Genomic DNA, 18,644 nt, shown 5'->3' with positions numbered 1-18,644 from the left:
TCTTCACACCCCAAAGTCAACTTTCTTATCATTCCAACATTTTGTTCTTATATTTTAAAAATTGACCCAACACAATTACCGAAATGAAAGCAGGAGTTCACTTCAATCCAAAGCATGAAAAAATAAATGTTATGAGAATTAACAAAAAATACACTATAAAACTTAGCCCATATAGAAACTATAAATCCTTCAGATTTAACATGAAATACAGATTTTCTTGAGAAAATTTTGAGCAGTATGTACGGAAGCTGTACATGCTTACTGGTAATTCACTTACCTGGACAGTTGATACCCTGGGAGCATTGTAAGAAAAGCAGTTATTTGGTGTTTGTGTCATACAATAATTTCATTGGTATAATATAGCACATCATAGGCACATATTCTAGCAACATAACCAAAATCAAATCAAAACATAGCAACAGAAACAACAAACTCTGTGGAAGAGCATCAATCACATCTATCAAGAGCAAATACTTGTATACTAGAACTTATTTAAAATTAAAAAAGTCTTCATCTTTATAGGTAAAAGTTCTTTAAAAATTTAAGTTCTGCTACAATATTATAGAGCAAGTGTGACCCCCAGAAAGTAGCAACATTCTGTACTTATTTCAGTTGATTCCAAACTGAATGAGTTTGAGGGAAGCTTTGATGGAAAATAAGCAAATCAAACTTCCTATGGACAACATTACTATTCTCTATACATTCTTACTGAGAATGTTCTAGGTCAAGGTTGTGGTCAAAGAGCAACTTACAAAGCACACCAGGAAGTAGCCCTATGTATTTGTCCAAACAGAGTAATCAAGGGATCAGAAAATGTCATTTCTGCAGTTGTTCGTTCCCCTTTCCATTTTTTTTTTGTCTTTTTATTTGAGATGTCTGCCTCTGCATGGACTTTGAGAACTATAGCCTTTTGCGTTACCAATTGAGCAAAAAATTTTTAGTAGTGAGAAATGATAAAGAGGTTTCACAACCTTGTTGACCTTTCTTTCTTTCTTTCCTTCCTTCCTTCCTTCCTTCCTTCCTTCCTTCCTTCCTTCCTTCCTTCCTTTCTTTCTTTCTTTTCTTTCTTTCTTTCTTTCTTTCTTTCTTTCTTTCTTCATTTCTTTCTTTCTTTCTTTTTCTTTTTTGTTGACAAGGTGTTGTGCAAAAGGGGTACAGTTACATAATTGGGCAGTGAGTACATTTCTTGTGATATCTTACACTCTCGTTTTTCTTTCCCTTCCCTAGGGCAGGTAGGCATATCTACAATACCCAGTGTACCAAAAACATATACAGTAGCCACGTGGCATACACCAAAGGAAATTCACCTAGAACTTTAAATATAACATCAACAATAGAATTTGCTTATCCTTGTCTTATAGGATCATGCATATATAGCTTTTGAGCTATTGTGATCCACTGAGAGGTCTATTTTAGACATTTTTATGTTTAGTAGTTGTTTGGTTTTAGTTACATAATGTAAGGTCGCTGACTCACACCTGTAGGAAATACCATTTGAAAGAAGGTTTTTGTTTCACAGACCTGGTCTCTACTGTCTCTCTGTCACCCCATCTTAGCAGTCATATATCAAGGAGATCATGCCCCTTTGTTTTCTGTGTTCTAGGCTTGTCTCACTCAACATTATTTGTTCAAGTTCTGACCATTTGCCTGCAAATACCAATATTTTATCATTTCTAATCACTATGTAGTATTCCATTGTGTATAGGTACCACATTTTTTGGATCCATTCATCTGTAGAGGGGCATCTGGGTTGTGCCCCTGGGACAATATTCAGGAAGTTCCTTCCTGTGCCTATAAGTTCTAGCATCTTTCCTACTCTTTCCCTCAGTAGTTTCAAAGATTCAGGTCTGATGTTGAGGTCTTGATCCATTTTGAGTTGATCTTGGTGCATGGTGACAGGCTAGAGTCTACTTTGAGTTCTACATATGGCTGCCCAGTTTTCCCAGCACCAGTAGTTGAAGAGACTATGTTTTTTTTTTCCATTGCATGTCTTTAGATACTTTGTTTATTTATTTATTTATTTATTTTTGATTGCCTACTTTGTGCACTTTATAGCTAGCTGGAAACATTTACATTAACCCCAGCAGACAGAGACAGGAAAGAAAACAACTGTGGTGACATAAATACCTTTGTACAGTGTTTGTTCAGAGGATGCCATTATTATTACTACTATTACTGTTTTGGTTGGTGCCTAACTATTAAATTCATTTCATCCTTTTCTGCAAGATAGGAAATTAAGTATCATTTTTTCCCAATGAAAATCTCTCCTGGATTAAAAACCCAAACCAAACCTGTATTGTACAATGCTAAAATCTCTCATGCTTGTCTCTTCCCTCAAAAAATGAAAACTGTCTTTTTTAACTTCATCCAAGTAAATGGGAGTGGAAAACCAAGAGCTTCTCCTAGTCTTGTCTCATGCTTCAATCTTTTGTAATTAAACGTGGTCCACAGACCATCAAACTTGACTTCAGGAGTTTGAAGGAAATACTGAAGCTGCAGTTCATGCCATAGTTCTGCTGAGTCCAAGTCATCTGCTTGTTAAAGACAATCTAAAGAAGGGTTTTATATAGTTACATTTTCATTCTATCCCACTTTGAAAATTTAAACAGAACAATCACAAGAAAACCTTCACCCATTTGGAATTCTTTAATGTCCCCAAAGTAAAGGACAAGGAAGGGCAACAAAAACAAGATTTCTTTTCACCTCATCCACACATATGAAATAATTTGATCTTTTGGGAATAATAGTGTCCAATGCCAGTCACACTTTATATTTGATTGCTTTCTAGTTAACTGAAGTGTGCTATATAAGGCATTCACGTGATTAACAGGATTAAGTTTTGATGGCAACCTATATTGGCAACATATACAGTTGCTATGGTATTAGAATCATGGACGTTGACACAAGAAAACTTCCAAACATGTCTTAGTGAAATCTAGGGTTGGGGATGTATATTTGTAGTAGAGTTTGTTGTTAGCCTGTTTAGGGCTCTTGGATTTATTCTTAGAAATACAAACAATTTTTTTTTAAAAAAAACTAGCAACACCTTTCAATGAAAAGTAGCACATCCACCAACATTCATTGCCCATTCCTCACCCTCCATAAGAAACACTGTATAAGCAATTCTAAGCCATTGTTTCACTGAATTTTGTCACTTTCTCTTGTGCATATCGGACAAGGACCTTAGATTTTGCTGCCGAAAATGTACAATTAATGTTGTGAAATGGCTTGTACAGGAAGCTTGTATTAAAAAAGTACAAGAAAGTAAATGAACCCATACTGTTCTTCAATTTCCAATATAATATTCAAACCTCTAGCCTTCAAAACCCTATAAAATGGTTTTAATAAAGTGATTGGATTGACTCACCTTTTTTTCACTCTGGAAGAAATTGTTCTGATTTTGCTTACCTAAGTGTTTGTTTTTTTTAAATTTCCATTTTGATTATTTTATTCACTAAGCTAATACTTTAGTTTGGGCTTCAGACACATTTATTCATATAAAAACAACATTTGATTAGCTTTCACCTTTTGCAGACACACATGAGGATGGAGTTGAAATTAATGTTATATTTCTCTGTTATGGTTCATTTCTCAGTTCTAATATGTGTCAAAATGAATATTAATTGGTGATGATTATTATCAAATATTTCATCATGCAAATTATTATCAAGTAAATTTAAGACAATTATTATATACTTAAGCCCTATTATTGAAAAGACACTATTCTCATAGTAAAGCTATTTTTGTAATTTATGATACTGAAGACATACTACTAATACAAAAGAGACACAGAAACCAACTGTTCATAAAACAGTTACGTGGTTCCAGATAGGTGATTTGACATTCTCAAGGTCTTACAGTAGTTTTGAATAAGATAAGTCTGAGACTCTTGAACAATTTTAAAAAATCCTTGTATTTTTAAACACTGAAAGTGACCAAGCTATTTCTAACCTCCATCATTTTAACTAGGATACTCAAAATAAGTTTAATGAAACCCTGCCAACTAAATCTTGCATTATGAATAATAGCATGTTATCTAGAAGGTTATATATAATGGAAAGATGAATCTAGAAAGCTCTGAGAATTAGAGGTCATGGCTCGATGTAAAATCTCCATGGAAACAAGTTTCATGGCCAGTGTGTGGAGAGATGTCAAATGGCAGTAACCTGTGACTTCTTTTTTCTAAAGCCCTGTTGGTGAAGGTTACAAGTTCTATATCTGCTTTCATGATGACATTTGTCTATGTTTTTGTAGATTTCTATTCTGACAAGCACAAAATCCTGCACCAAGTTGAACCCTTCTTTTGTGGTGAGGCTGTTGAACAGAACAGTAGCATAGCAGTGTCTGTCTATTCTTGTTCCACATACAGCCAAATGACAACTCCCATCTTTTAGAGATGGTGAGCAGGTTGAAGCCAGAGAGTGTTATCCTTCAGTATTCAAAGTTCTGCAGAGAATAGAGTAGTGAAACTCCTTGATTAAGGTTATGTTCATAGTCCATGGAGTCATTTTCTTTTATATATGCTGAAATATACAGGTCTTTCCTCTTACGTTAAAAAAATAAAATAAATCCTATACAAATGGTAAATATGAAAGGTGAATCTTCCTTTGCAAGTCATAAACACGTCAAATAAGAAATAATATAATGAAAATGCTCAATAGAATATAGAATAGTTTTACACATCTTTGTTATATTTTTTCTTGACTGTATGAAAATTAAAACTATCCCAAATAACCTTTGTCTGAGTGTCAGCTTAATGTTCACTCTAAAATAATTACTTAGGTATCCTTTTTTTTTTTTTTTTTTGGCCAGTCCTGGGCCTTGGACTCAGGGCCTGAGCACTGTCCCTGGCTTCTTCCCGCTCAAGGCTAGCACTCTGCCACTTGAGCCACAGCGCTGCTTCTGGCCGTTTTCTGTATATGTGGTGCTGGGGAATCGAACCTAGGGCCTTGTGTATCCAAGGCAGGCACTCTTGCCACTAGGCTATATCCCCAGCCCTAGGTATCCTTTTTCATTAGCAACTAAGTACTTATATAAAACTACAGATTTTAATCATTTAAGTCATAATTTTAATGTTTTATGACATCATATTAAATGATAGGTTTTATTGCCTTGCCTTATTATAAATAAGTTTCCTGCTGGGTGCTGGTGACTCACCAAGAAAACCTAGCTAATCAGGAGGCTGAGATCATGGTATATAGCCAGCCAAGGTAGGAAAGTCCATGAGATTTTTATCTCCATTTAACCACCAGAAAACTGGAAGTGGTGCTATGGCTCAAGTGGTGGATTGCTAGCCTTGAGAAGAACTCAGGGACAGCACCCAGACCCAGAGTTCAAGCCTCACAACCAACAATACATAAATAAATAAATTTTATTTTTAATCACAATGAATAGGTTAGATTTATTTTTATGGAAAAATATGTACATACTTCAAAAAATACTATTGAACTTCAGCTTGCATGGGAAAACCATGTGACTATGGATGTGGGCTCACATATCAAGACTTTGCACAATTAATTAATACACAAACACACTGACATATTAAGCAGGATCATATTATAAAGTGTTATGATACTGTGTTTTCACTTATTGTTAAAATTTATTTTTAGCTTGCTATCTAATTTTTGGTTCTAGGTTTAGTTCTATATCCATGGGTTTCCAATAGAGTTTTACCAGAAGTAAAATTTTCAATACTTTTATTAGACTGTCCAGGCCTCTTTTTTTTTTCACTCTCAGTGATTGTATGTTCCACCATCAGTTATCTTTCCCTATGTTTTATCATGCTTCCCCTTCCCCTGGTCCCTTCAATCCCAAGTTGTAAAGTTCATTTTCAACATAGTGTCTTGTGAGTATCACTGTTGCATTGGTTCACCCTTTGTCCTTTATCTGAACATTTTGTTGTTCCCTTTCTCTTCCTTAAATCAGATCAATGTACATACAATACACAAAGTACCAAAATCAAATACAGTGACAACATGAAACATTTTTTACAACTCCTTCTTTAAGTCAAATTTCTATCAGATTTTCAAATCAGATTTGTATGTAAGCAGTCACATTTTTCTATCTACCCAAACCATTTTGCAGTAACTACCCAAACTGAGTTGGACACAGTCAGGACTTGATTAATAACTGACAGCTTTCCTCATTATTGCTCCCAAGTCTGAAAGTTACAATACGCAACAACAAAAAATAAAATCAAGAAAAGATATCCCACTTTCAGCTAGGTAGCTCGTGTCTTTCCTTTGTTAATCTCCTCCAATATGGTTGAAGATTTCCATGATCTCTCATTGTAAATATTTATATTGATTTTTTTTGCATTTGATTCTCTGCCAAATATTCATTATATTTGTTGGAAAACTCAGTTGGTAGAGCAAGCATAATCCTTTGTCTTTCCTCATTTGTATTTGGGTGCCCTTACAAACATCCACAGCACAAACATTAACTGATATAGATTATCCCAATTTGCATAAACCATCTCAACGCTAAAATTACTCCACATGTAATCACTTCCTTTTCCTCTTGGTGAAAGTCTACAGTAAAACTTTTGCATTAATACACTCTAGTCGTTTGAAGCTGACAATCACGATTATGCTTTCTGTCTCAATAGCTTGAATAATCATTCTCCACATTCACTTAAAGAGGACATCTTGTCCACAATGTAAGTACATATTGATGTGGTGAATTGACAACTACCACCCTCTTAAAATTTTACAACTTCCTCCACAAAAAGTGGAGGAAACTAAAAAGAAGGAGCAAGTAATTAGGATGAAAGGGGGAGTTATGGGTATTGATATACAATAACAAAATAAATGCTGTTCAATTCCTTAAAACAAGGAGTTCCATTTGTCTCTAAACTCTTAAAGACAGAAAAGAACATTTGAGGGCCTATCAGTGATGTATTCTGTGGGAATCCTGTTGTGCTCCAACTCTTGAATTCTATTTGTTATTTACAAAATGTGCAGGTAATATCTTCTACTTTCATTTCTTTTTTTTTTTTTTTTTTTTTTTTTTTTCTCAAATTTTTATTTTCAAACTGACGTACAGAGAGGTTACAGTATCATACGTTGGGCGTTGGATACATTTCTTGTACTGTTTGTTGCCTTGTCCCTCATGTCCCCCTCCCTCCCCCCCTTCCCTCCCCCCCGCCCAGTTGTTCAGTTCACTTACACCAAACAGTTTTGCAAGTATTGCTTTTGTAGTTATTTCTCTTTTTTTTACCCCGTGTCTCTCGAATTTGGTATTCCCTTTGAATTTCCTACTTCCAATACCAGTAAACACGGTTTCCAATATACTCAGATAAGATTACAGAGGTAGTGTAGGTACAAACATAGGAAGGTGATACAAAACATCATCAATAATAGAAACTACACATTCACATAGGACATTGAAAGTAGTTATAACTGTGATATATCACTTGTTTCCATATCATGGAGTTCATTTCACTTAGCATCATCTTATGTGTTCCTAAGGGTATAGCTATTGGGCCTTGTGATGCTCTGCTATGGCTTGCCTAAACCTGTACTGATTATTCCCAATAAGGGAGGCCATAGAGTCCATGTTTCTTTGGGTCTGGCTCACTTCACTTAGTATAACTTTTTCCAAGTCCTTCCATTTCCTTACAAATGGAACAATGTCATTCTTTCTGATAGAGGCATAAAATTCCATTGTGTAAATGTACCACATTTTCCTGATCCATTCATCTATGGAGGGGCATCTGGGTTGGTTCCAGCTTCTCGCTATGACAAATTGTGCTGCGATGAACATTGTTGTGCTGGTGGCATTACTGTGATTTTGTTTGTGGTCTTTTGGATAGATACCCAACAGTGGGGCTGCTGGGTCATAGGGGAGTTCTATATTGAGCCTTCTGAGGAATCTCCATACTGCTTGCCAGAGTGGCTGAACCAGTTTACATTCCCACCAACAATGAAGTAGGGTTCCCTTTTGGCCACATCCCCTCCAACAATTGTTATTATTAGTTTTCTTGATATATGACATTCTTGCTGGGGTGAGATGGAATCTCAATGTTGTTTTGATTTGCATTTCCTTTATGGCCAGTGATGTAGAGCATTTTTTCATATGTCTATTGGCCATTCTCATTTCCTCATCAGAGAAGTTTCTTTGTAAGTCTTTAGCCCACTTGATGAGGGGGCTGTTGGTTCTTTGCAGTTTTGTTTTGGAAGAAGGTAATTTTTTTAGTTCTGCATATATTTTAGAGATGAGGCCTTTGTCTGTTGAATGTCCGGTAAAGATTTTCTCCCAGTCTGTGGGCTTTCTGTTTATCTTGAGAGCTATGTCCTTTGCCGTGCAGAAGCTCTGGAGTTTGATGCAATCCCATTTGTCCAACCTTTCTTTGATTTGTAGCCTTTCAGGGTCTTTGTTAAGGAAGTTCTGTCCTGTGCCAAGGAGCCCAAGTGTTTCTCCTACTCCTTCCTTTAGTGTCTTCAGGGTGCCTGTTCTGGCCAATCGACTTCAACAAGTCATCAAAAAAATCATACACCACGATCAAACTGGATTCATCCCAGGGATGCAAAGCTGGTTTAATATACGCAAGTCAATTAATGTAATCCACCACATCAACCGGAGCAAGGTAAAGAACCACATGGTTTTATCGCTGGATGCGGAAAAAGCGTTCGATAAAATCCAGCACCCATTTATGCTAAAAGCCCTGGAAAAACTGGGATTCCAGGGAACATTCCTGAATATAATCAAGGCAGTTTATGACAAACCAACAGCAAGCATAACTCTAAATGGTGAAAAACTAAAGCCATTCCCTTTAAAATCAGGAACAAGGCAGGGATGTCCACTCTCTCCCCTGCTCTTCAACATAGTACTAGAATTCCTAGCCAGAGCAATTAGGCAAGAAGAGAATATAAAGGGGATCCAAATAGGAAAAGATGAAGTTAAACTTTCTCTCTTCGCAGATGACATGATCCTATACCTAAAGAATCCCATAGACTCTACCCCCAAGCTACTAGAGCTGATACAAAACTTTGGCAAAGTCGCAGGATATAAAATAAACCTTCAAAAATCAACGGCCTTTCTCTATGCTAACAACCCGAAGACCGAGGCTGAAATCAGGAAAGCAACTCCTTTTGCAATAGCCCCCAAAAACATAAAATACCTAGGAATAACCTTAACCAAAGAAGTGAAAGACCTCTTTGAAGAGAACTTTAAAAGCTTGAAAAATGAAATTAAGTCAGAACTAAGAAAATGGAAAAACCTCCCATGCTCCTGGATTGGGAGGATTAATATAATCAAAATGGCAATATTGCCAAAGGCTATCTACAAATTCAATGCAATACCCATTAATATCCCAACACCATTCTTTAATGAAATAGAGGAAGCAATCCAGAAATTCATATGGAACAATAAAAGACCTAGAATAGCAAAAACACTCCTAAGCAGAAAGAACAGTGCTGGAGGAATTACAATACCCAACTTCAAGCTGTATTATAAAGCTATAGTAATAAAAACAGCTTGGTATTGGCACCGGAACAGGCCTGAAGACCAATGGAACAGAATTGAAGACCCAGAATTAAACCCACAGAACTATGCCTACTTAATCTTTGATAAAGGAGCTAAAACAATAGTATGGAAGAAAGATAGCCTCTTTAACAAGTGGTGCTGGCAAAACTGGCTCAACACATGCAACAAACTAAAACTAGATCCTTATATATCACCCTGCACCAAAATCAATTCCAAATGGATTAAAGACCTTGAAATCTACTTTCATTTTCTTCTTGGCACAAAGTAAAGTTGAAAAACACCTTTGAGAAGATGCAAATCTAGGTTAAAGAAATAATTCAGAATAGATAGGTAATAAATTACGCTTTTTCCTAATATTTTGTTCAATGGTGGAAGAGAAATTTGAGGCTGCCTTTCTCACATTTTCCACTTATTCACTCTATTCACACACACAATGACTCACTTGTTAAACAACCACTGTTCAGTCACTGTTGTTGGATCTATAAACCCGAAGAAGAAAATGACGAAGTTATTTCTGGCCTTACATAGCTTATCCTTCAGTTCTGGAGATAAACATTGGAGGAGATAAATAAAAATATATTGTGCATTTTGTTTTATCCCTCATGTCTGGACTTTTTTTTTTGGTTGGTCATGGGACTTAAACGCTGGGCATGGGCACTGTCCCTGAGCTCTTCAGCCTAAGTTGCTCAAGGTTAGTGCTCTACCACTTGAGCCACAGGGTCACTTCCTGTTTTCTGGTGATTAACTGAAATTAAGAGTCTCATGGACTTTCCTGCCTGGGGTAGCTTTAAGCTGCAATCCTCAGATCTCTGCCTCCTGAGTAGCTAGGATTACAGGAGTGAGCCACTGGCACCCAACCCATTTTTGGACATTCTATTCATGTTGATGTTACTTTCTTTTTCTTTTTATTATTTTTATTTATATTAAGTTGAAATGAGCACTCATCTCCACTGAAGAGGTATTGCCCACATGTTTCAAAAGGATCACTGAAGACATTTTAGAAGAAAAGAGACCTTTTATTCCAGTTGAAAGAATATGGTCCAAACATTTATAAACTTATCACATTAAGCATAACATTGTCTGCAAAATTACCACTTTCTAAACAAGTATACTGCTACATAACTCTTAAGTATATTGATATATCCATTGTTTGAAACGAGCTAATACACTGAACCTCTGTGGTGTGTTTTGTTCAAATTTGATGAGTTTTAGTGTGAGGAAAAATTTGTGTGTTTTTTTTTCCCCAGTCTGTGGTTTCATATTAAATTTCCGACTGCATTTTTTCAAAGCTGTAATGTCACCAAGAGCAGCTTTCTTCACTGCTGAATGATCAATCAGTTGATAACTGAAACACTGTGTTATTTGTTTTGGGATCTTTCCTCTTTCAGGCAAGAATGGCAACCTAAAACTTATAAATGATTAGCACATGCTAGTTATCAATAACAATGAAATTCTTAAGTAGTGTGCTTGATAGATAAATAGAGCTTTGATTATGAGGAACAAAATCTTCTAATTTTTTACAGCCTACTGAGAAAATGATTATTACTTATGGTGAAAAATCTCTATCAAGCCCTCAGTCAGAGCAATAAAAATCTATATTCCAACAGTGAATACATTTCATTTCCCTCCCTTTCCTCCTTTCCATTTCCTTTAATCAAAACAAAAAAAAAATCACTTCCAAAAGCCATCAACAATCTCTGAGATTTTATAAGGGAACTTTATTGAATGATATTTCTGTTCAGCTACTGTCAAAAAAGAAAATACAAGTAAAAATCTTTGGCACCTACTCTTGGTTATGGTTTATGTTTGTCTAACCATCAAATGTGGGGGTGGGAGGAAAGTCCCAATATGAATCCATAGATAATTGGCAAATGGCAAAAGGGAGACTTAATTAGCTCAGATTATTAACAGAGACATACTACATCTGGTCGTGGCTGGATCTGTTAGTCCAGAAATAACTATCAAATAAATGATTAAAAACACAATCCAACAGATGTGCATCTATCCACACATGACCCCGTGTCTCTAATGTATGAAAATGGACTTGTAGTTTTATCTGACAATTATTCTTCTCCTTAATTGTATCAGTCAAATTCAAGACTTGAAAAATAACCTAGAAATAAACAACAACAAAATCTGTACATGCTTATGGTTCTCCCTATGCATTTTGCTTGTGCTGAACTAGATTGGTGTAGAATGAAAAACAACTTGTATTCTTGCCTTTTGCCTACAGCCCTGAAGGAAAACCTGCTGGGATTGGCTGCAGATGGTTTCATTGCCAGGAAGAGTGTAGCCCCTCCTGGCTTTTCCTCTGTATGAATGATCAAGCCCCAGTCAATGCTTCTTGTGCCTCATTAACTGTAGGACAAGAAGAAGCATGACGCTCCCCAAATGCATGCCCCTTTCTGTAGCTAAGGCTGAAATCATGAAAGAGGTGACACTTGGAAATTGGAAGTTTATATGCTGCTAAAATACGTGTATGTGGATTCGCACTCTCCCTTTAATGAGTTAAATGTGAATAGTTGACAGTAGTTTTGAAGACGCACATTAGCCCATAGTGAGTGTTTAGCTCAAAGTGTATAATACTGAAAGGATGAATGTAGCAAAATCTCCAAGGACCTCGAGCATGAAATGCAGAAGTTTCTTCGGTTACATGATGTAAAATAATAACAATAATAATTAACAATAATAATAATAATAATAATAATAATAATAAAGGCAATAGTTTTAAGTGAACCAGGGTGTTAAATCATCTTAAATCCTCTATTTTCCCAAGGGATATGTACATTGGAATGTTTACTAAGAAAGATTTTGTCTTCTAAGATGCTGAATTAATGTCAGTAATGTTTAGAGGTTTTGAATCAGAGGGATAGTTTTTAAAGATAATTAACTTTTATTGAATTCTTCAGTGCAAGGCTTTTTGTTGTTTGTTTGTTTTTCATTTTCAGTTTTATAGTACCATTTATAAAGTATAGTAATTGCTATCATGTACAGCTGATTTTACACACTATGAAAGAAATATCATGGATCTTGTTTAAAATTTCTTTGGAAATGATAGAAACAGATAGAGTCAAGTTTTCTCTTCCAGAGTAATGAAAATCTCCAATTTTCTATGCTATTTTAAGAATCCCCGAGGATAGAAAGAAAGCCAGGTAGTAAAGAGTGCGGGATGAATGATTTTCATTAGTGTGCTACAAATGATCAGAGTTTGTACATTTAGTATACTGTTTAATTTTTTACTCTATAAGTAATAGTTCAAGGGATCTCATCTGCTTGGACAAATATAAATAGACAAATCTTTCATGCTTTCCAACCACAATTCACAAGTAAAAGTCTTGTGATTCAGTGGATTAAAGGGTGAAGTCATTAGAATTTTTTTTCAGAAATATTGTAAATCAAAAGTATAAAAACCGAGACTATAATAAAATGAAAATTGATGCATGCCAGAATGCTAGGTGATGCTTGCTAATATTGATAAGTAAGGGAAATAGTAAAGTTTGTTTAAATGACTATAAACATACACAAATGTCTATATAGGAATATGTGTATTGTGGGAAACAAATTCTGCTTAATATGTTCTTCTGTCAGAGGCTCTCATATCTTCATACTCTAATATCCAAATGTTAAGACAATAGTATATTTCTTTTGCTTAACAAATAATGAGATTACATATAGTTCAAATAGATATGATATGTAGATGTATTTTCATAGATAATGTCAACATAAGCAAGCAGGTGTCTTCTAGTGTTTCTTAGACTCTTAAGCACCTACATACACAATTTTGATCAAATTTTCAAGGTTTAATAGAAATAATTGGCTTGCAATTTGAACAGGCATCATTTTTTAAACTATTATGAATCTAGAGGAATTTAAAGAGTTATGGTTAAGAGCTAGTTAATTGCCAGTTAATTAACATAATTGCAAGTTCAGGGTTTTAATTTTCCCTATTTGTAAGCAAAAATGCATTGTTATATAAAAATAAATGTAATTTCCAATCTAACACTCAACTTATATTTGTATAATCTTCATGTATTCGCTAGGGGGAAGGAGAAGATAAATAGCACCAATGTTTCAGAATGAAAGGTTGACCCAAAAATTTGTATTCACAAATCATTTTTTATTACCATTTCAGTCAAATATTTTTATTTAATTCCCAAGACAAATATGGTAATTACTTTAAACATGTGGACACATAAAAAGAACTGCTTCAATTAAAAAAAATACTTATTATTTTCTTTCAGTAGTTTTACAAAGGAGTTGCCATTCAACAAAGCAGTTTATGAAATAAAATACATCTTTACCAGTAACATTTCTTTCATCACAATCCCCTCTTCCACCCAACTCCACTTCTTTCTTCAGTTTTCTTAATTTTTGTAGACTATGCATTAAAGTTTATGAATTAGTCCTAGTTTCCACATATGAAAGAAAACCTGTATCTTTTGTATCTCTGGGCCTGATATGATCGACATTTATTTGCTGTTAATCCCATACTAAAAGAAAATAATTTCAAAATCTTTAATAAAACTCATCTTCAAATAAATTAAAGTAATATAGGGATAAGGCTTAGATCACATGAACAAAAAAGCTTTATATGTTTAATTAGTCTAACTGAAGTGGGAACTTATCACTATAAATTATTGTAATGTCTTTCTACATTTGTATAGGGTGTGTGCTCTTGAAAGGCATCCTCTTTTTTAAAAATTTCATTTCATTTTCAAGGGGATGTGCAGAAGGGTTACATTTAGATATATAAGTTAGAGAGTACATTTCTTGGCAAACATGATACCTCCTTCCTCATTTTTCTCCCACCTTCCCTCCACCCTAATCCCTGCCTCATTCAAGTTGTATGGTTAGTTTACAACATATTGTCTTGTAAGTATTGCTGTTTTGTCCTTTGTCTCACCATTCTGATGCTCTCTTATTCTCTAATGCAGATACCTAGGGTACCTGTATCAAATAAAGTGACAACAGGGGCTAAACCACAGAAAAAAAAAAGTGCAGGAAAAAAGAAATTCACATAATGCATTAAAAATAACAACAATGAAAATGCATTTGTTTCTATATCTTGAAGTTCATTTTGCTTAGCATTATGTTACGTGATCATATGTACATAGTCATTGAACTATTCTGATCCTCTGCTTGTACTATCCTAGATATATGCCAATTATTACCAATGCGGGAAAACATAGATTCTATGTTTCTTTCGGTTTGGCTCACTTCACTTAATAAGATTTTGTCAAAGTATTTCTATTTCCTTATGAATGGAGCAATGTCATTCTTTCTGATAGAAGCATAGTATTCCATTGTGTATATATATCTATATCTATATATATCTATATATATATATATATCTATCACATTTTCTCAATCCCTTCATCTATAGAAGGGAATCTGTATTGTTGGTCCCATATTTTAGCTATGGTAAATAATGCTGCAATAAACATAGTTGTGCTGGTAGGAAAAGCATCCTCTTAATTAGGAATTTCTAAATATTTATTTCCATTTCTCATTCATTAAAACACTTTTTTAATCTGCATTTGTATGGAACTACTTATAAGTTTCTTATTTTTTCTTTTTTAAATTTAATTTTATTGTCAAGGTAATCTACAAAGGGCTACAGCTACATGTGTTGTGAGTACAATTCTTGTTGGACATTGTTACCCCCTCCATCATTTTTCATCCACTTTCTCTGTCCCCACTCCCTCCTCTACTAAGTAGTGAAATTTATTTCCAATATATTATTGTTGTTCATTGGTTCACCCTTTTTCCATTGTCTCAACATGTTTTTGTTCTCCTTCTCTTCCTCAATTCAGTTAAATGTATATACAATAAACAGGGTACCACATTTCTTGTACTGCAACACTTAATTTACCAGTTAACTATGGGACATTGTTAAACAAAATTTAGTTATTTTATCCATGATCTTTAAAATAATGTCTTTTTTAAATTTTGCAAGTGAAAAATTCCAAAGAATAGATGAAGATGAATTACAATTTTGAGTAATATTTCATGACTTTAGGTTTAATGCCATCTAAAATGGCATAAAATGTATTCTTAGTGTTTTCTCAAAGAACAGGTTCCTAATAATTTTCACATAAGGAATTCTTTTCACACTCTCAATGATTTATATTTTTTGTGTAATAGGCCCGTGAAGAGTAAATACCTAATATTAATTTCATCACCATATTCCTACTTACTTCCCATTCGCACAAATTTGCTTATAAGTCAGTTGTTACTATATGAAGAAATAAGAGCATAGAGAAAAGGTAATAAGACTTTATTTACCTGCAAATATAACACCAGGTATCTTTATGTGTGTGGGTTTATTTTGTTTTGAACTTGAGAGAATAGAGTTTTGAGGGTAAAGTCATGTACTATTATAATATAGAGTGAGTTGTTTTGACTTGTTTAGAAAAACATGTCCCTACCACATTGTCTCATCAGTTTACTTATAAATTTATCTTATATTATGGAAAGTGCTTAATCATGTGGGTTTTTGTTGTTGTTGTTGTTGGGTTGGGTTTTTGGTGTGTGGAAATTTTAAACATTTCAATTCTAAGAATGCAAAAAAGCAAGTCCTTTTCTTCATACTTAGTATTATCTTCCTAAGTAACAACCATACTGAAGACCAAAGATGGTTACAAAATTCACACATGCCAGTGCCACTTGCCATTCCTTGTGTTCTGGCCCATTACTAGTAGTTATCTCCCAAGAAATTACGAATAGACACATGTTCATAGCAAAACCGAAAACTATCAAATTCAATTAAATTACTTATTGGAACCTGACAGAGAGAAGTAATGAGAACCAACATACACACCTATAAAATAGTCTAATTTTATTATCCTATGTTCCCATTATAAATAGGACTAGTTCATTACTAATACTGTGTCATCCAGAATTTGAAGTTAATTATCATGGCACAAAGCCATATTTCTTCTAAATCTGCCAGAATACAATATGCACAGAACCTGCTCTTAAGTAAAATGAATAATACAAAGGGAAAATTTGTTCACTTTATTCTTTTAACAGACAAGTTTATTAGGAGGAAAAAGAATATGTCATCTCTATAGTTGTATCAAATCTGGCAAAAAATGTGGCTTCTGTTAATGAAAATATGCTTATTTTTGTCTTGTTTTCTCTCTAGATATTGATTAAATAAAACTTCTTGATGTGTGAATTTTGCTTTAAAAATATGTTCCATATGTAGCTTTGATAATTAATTACAGCATCTAACAGAACAACTTCAATTGAATAAACATGTTTCAAAGGTAGAAATACATCAAATATACAAATAAGGAACTAGTTAATGAGATCCCTTATTTTATTTATGAACAATCAGGAGTGCATATGATCAATTGTCTAGGCATCAGAATGAATAATAGTAATAATTATATCGATTATTTTCAACAACAGTTGCATTTTCTTACCACCTACAACCCTACTTTTAGACGTTTCCTTTATTTTTCTTGCTCCACTCAATTACATTTTGTAGATTTTAACAATTCCAGAAGAGTAAAGCCTACAATGTAAGAATTCTATCATATGCATAAACATACATTCTAGGTAAATCTCACAAAAAATCCTAATGTTTCTTTTAGGTGACTATAATAAAAAATAAAAAATTTAGCACAAATAGAAGAAGACTAAAATTAGAAAGTTTGTTTTATCACTATCAACAGATTAAAAAAGCAGACAATGGGGCTGGGGACATAGCCTAGTGGCAAGAGTGCCTGCCTCGGATACATGAGGCCCTAGGTTCAATTCCCCAGCACCACATATACAGAAAACGGCCAGAAGGGGCACTGTGGCTCAAGTGGCAGAGTGCTAGCCTTGAGCGGGAAGAAGCCAGGGACAGTGCTCAGGCCCTGAGTCCAAGGCCCAGGACTGGCCAAAAAAAAAAAAAAAAAAAAAAAAAGCAGACAATGTGAAAATCATCTTGTTAGTGAGTCCCATAAGAGAATTAAGATTTTAGAGCAGTCAAATCTAAGGAATAAAGGGAAAAATGGAACTATAGTTTGGTTCTTGATGAAGAAATTGCAGTTTGAAGACAATATAGAATAATTTACTGGATTTGGAACAAAATGCAGTATGAGGCATTATGGGAGAGGGGGTTGGGGTATGTTTCACATTTCCTTATAAGGTTACACTGAAATCCTTCTTGAGGCTCACATAGTTGTGAGGAGAGTCAAAACTAGTCTAGCACAAAGCTGAGGGATAAACATCAGCTAGTAGAATAGGATCTGTGATCATCTGTGATCATTGTAACTATAACTACTTTAGGAAAAAGAAAATTGATAAATGATAAAGTACCAAAAAAAAAAAGCCAACAATTCGGTAGCTATTGTATCAAGAATCACAGGAAACGTGAACCATACAAGTAAGCTAATTAAAATATTTTCGTGAACTAAATAAAAAGATAAAACCTAATAGTATGTAAATCAAGAAATATACTTCAATACAATATGTCTCCATCAATTTTGAATAATTTTTAGATTAGATTTACTATTTCACTTTCATTTTTTTATATGTGGATATTCATTCTCCTCCACATCGTTTTCTAAAAAAGAATTCTTTCTGGGCTGGGAATGTGGCTTAGTGGTAGAGTGCGTGACTTACATGCATGAAGTCCTGTGTTGGAATCAGCACCACATAAAGAGAAAAAGCCAGAAGTGGCACTGTGACTCAAGAAGTAGAGTGCTAGCTTTAGAAGCCAGGGACAGTGCCCAGGCCCTGAGTCCAAGCCCCAGGACTGGCAGAAACAAAGAATCAAATCCTTTCTCCATTATGCTTTGTGTTTTCTTGTTTTCCATTGTTGTTGTTGTTGTTATTGTTGTTTTTCTCAATGTTAGCACTCTACCACTTTGAAGCACAGCTCTAAGTCCAGTTTTTAGGTTGTTATAGGATGTAAAAGTCTCATTGACTTGACTTTCCTTTCTGGACTGTCTTCCAGCAATTATCCTCAGAACTCAGACTTCTGAGTAGCTAGGATTAAAAGCATGAGCCAAGAGAGCCCAGCATTGCCATCTTTGTTAAAAATCAATTGAGCATATGTATGTAGCTTTATTTCTGCACTTGTCTATCCTACTAGTTTGTGTCTATTTTTTGTCAGTTAAGAAAAAGAGTTCCCAAGTAACCAAATGGGCACAGCGAATTTG

This window comes from Perognathus longimembris, chromosome 3 (genome assembly GCF_023159225.1).
Source record: "Perognathus longimembris pacificus isolate PPM17 chromosome 3, ASM2315922v1, whole genome shotgun sequence".
Lineage (NCBI taxonomy): Eukaryota > Metazoa > Chordata > Mammalia > Rodentia > Heteromyidae > Perognathus > Perognathus longimembris.
The sequence above is the reverse complement of the archived record's forward strand: the minus strand, read 5'-3'. Positions refer to the sequence as shown.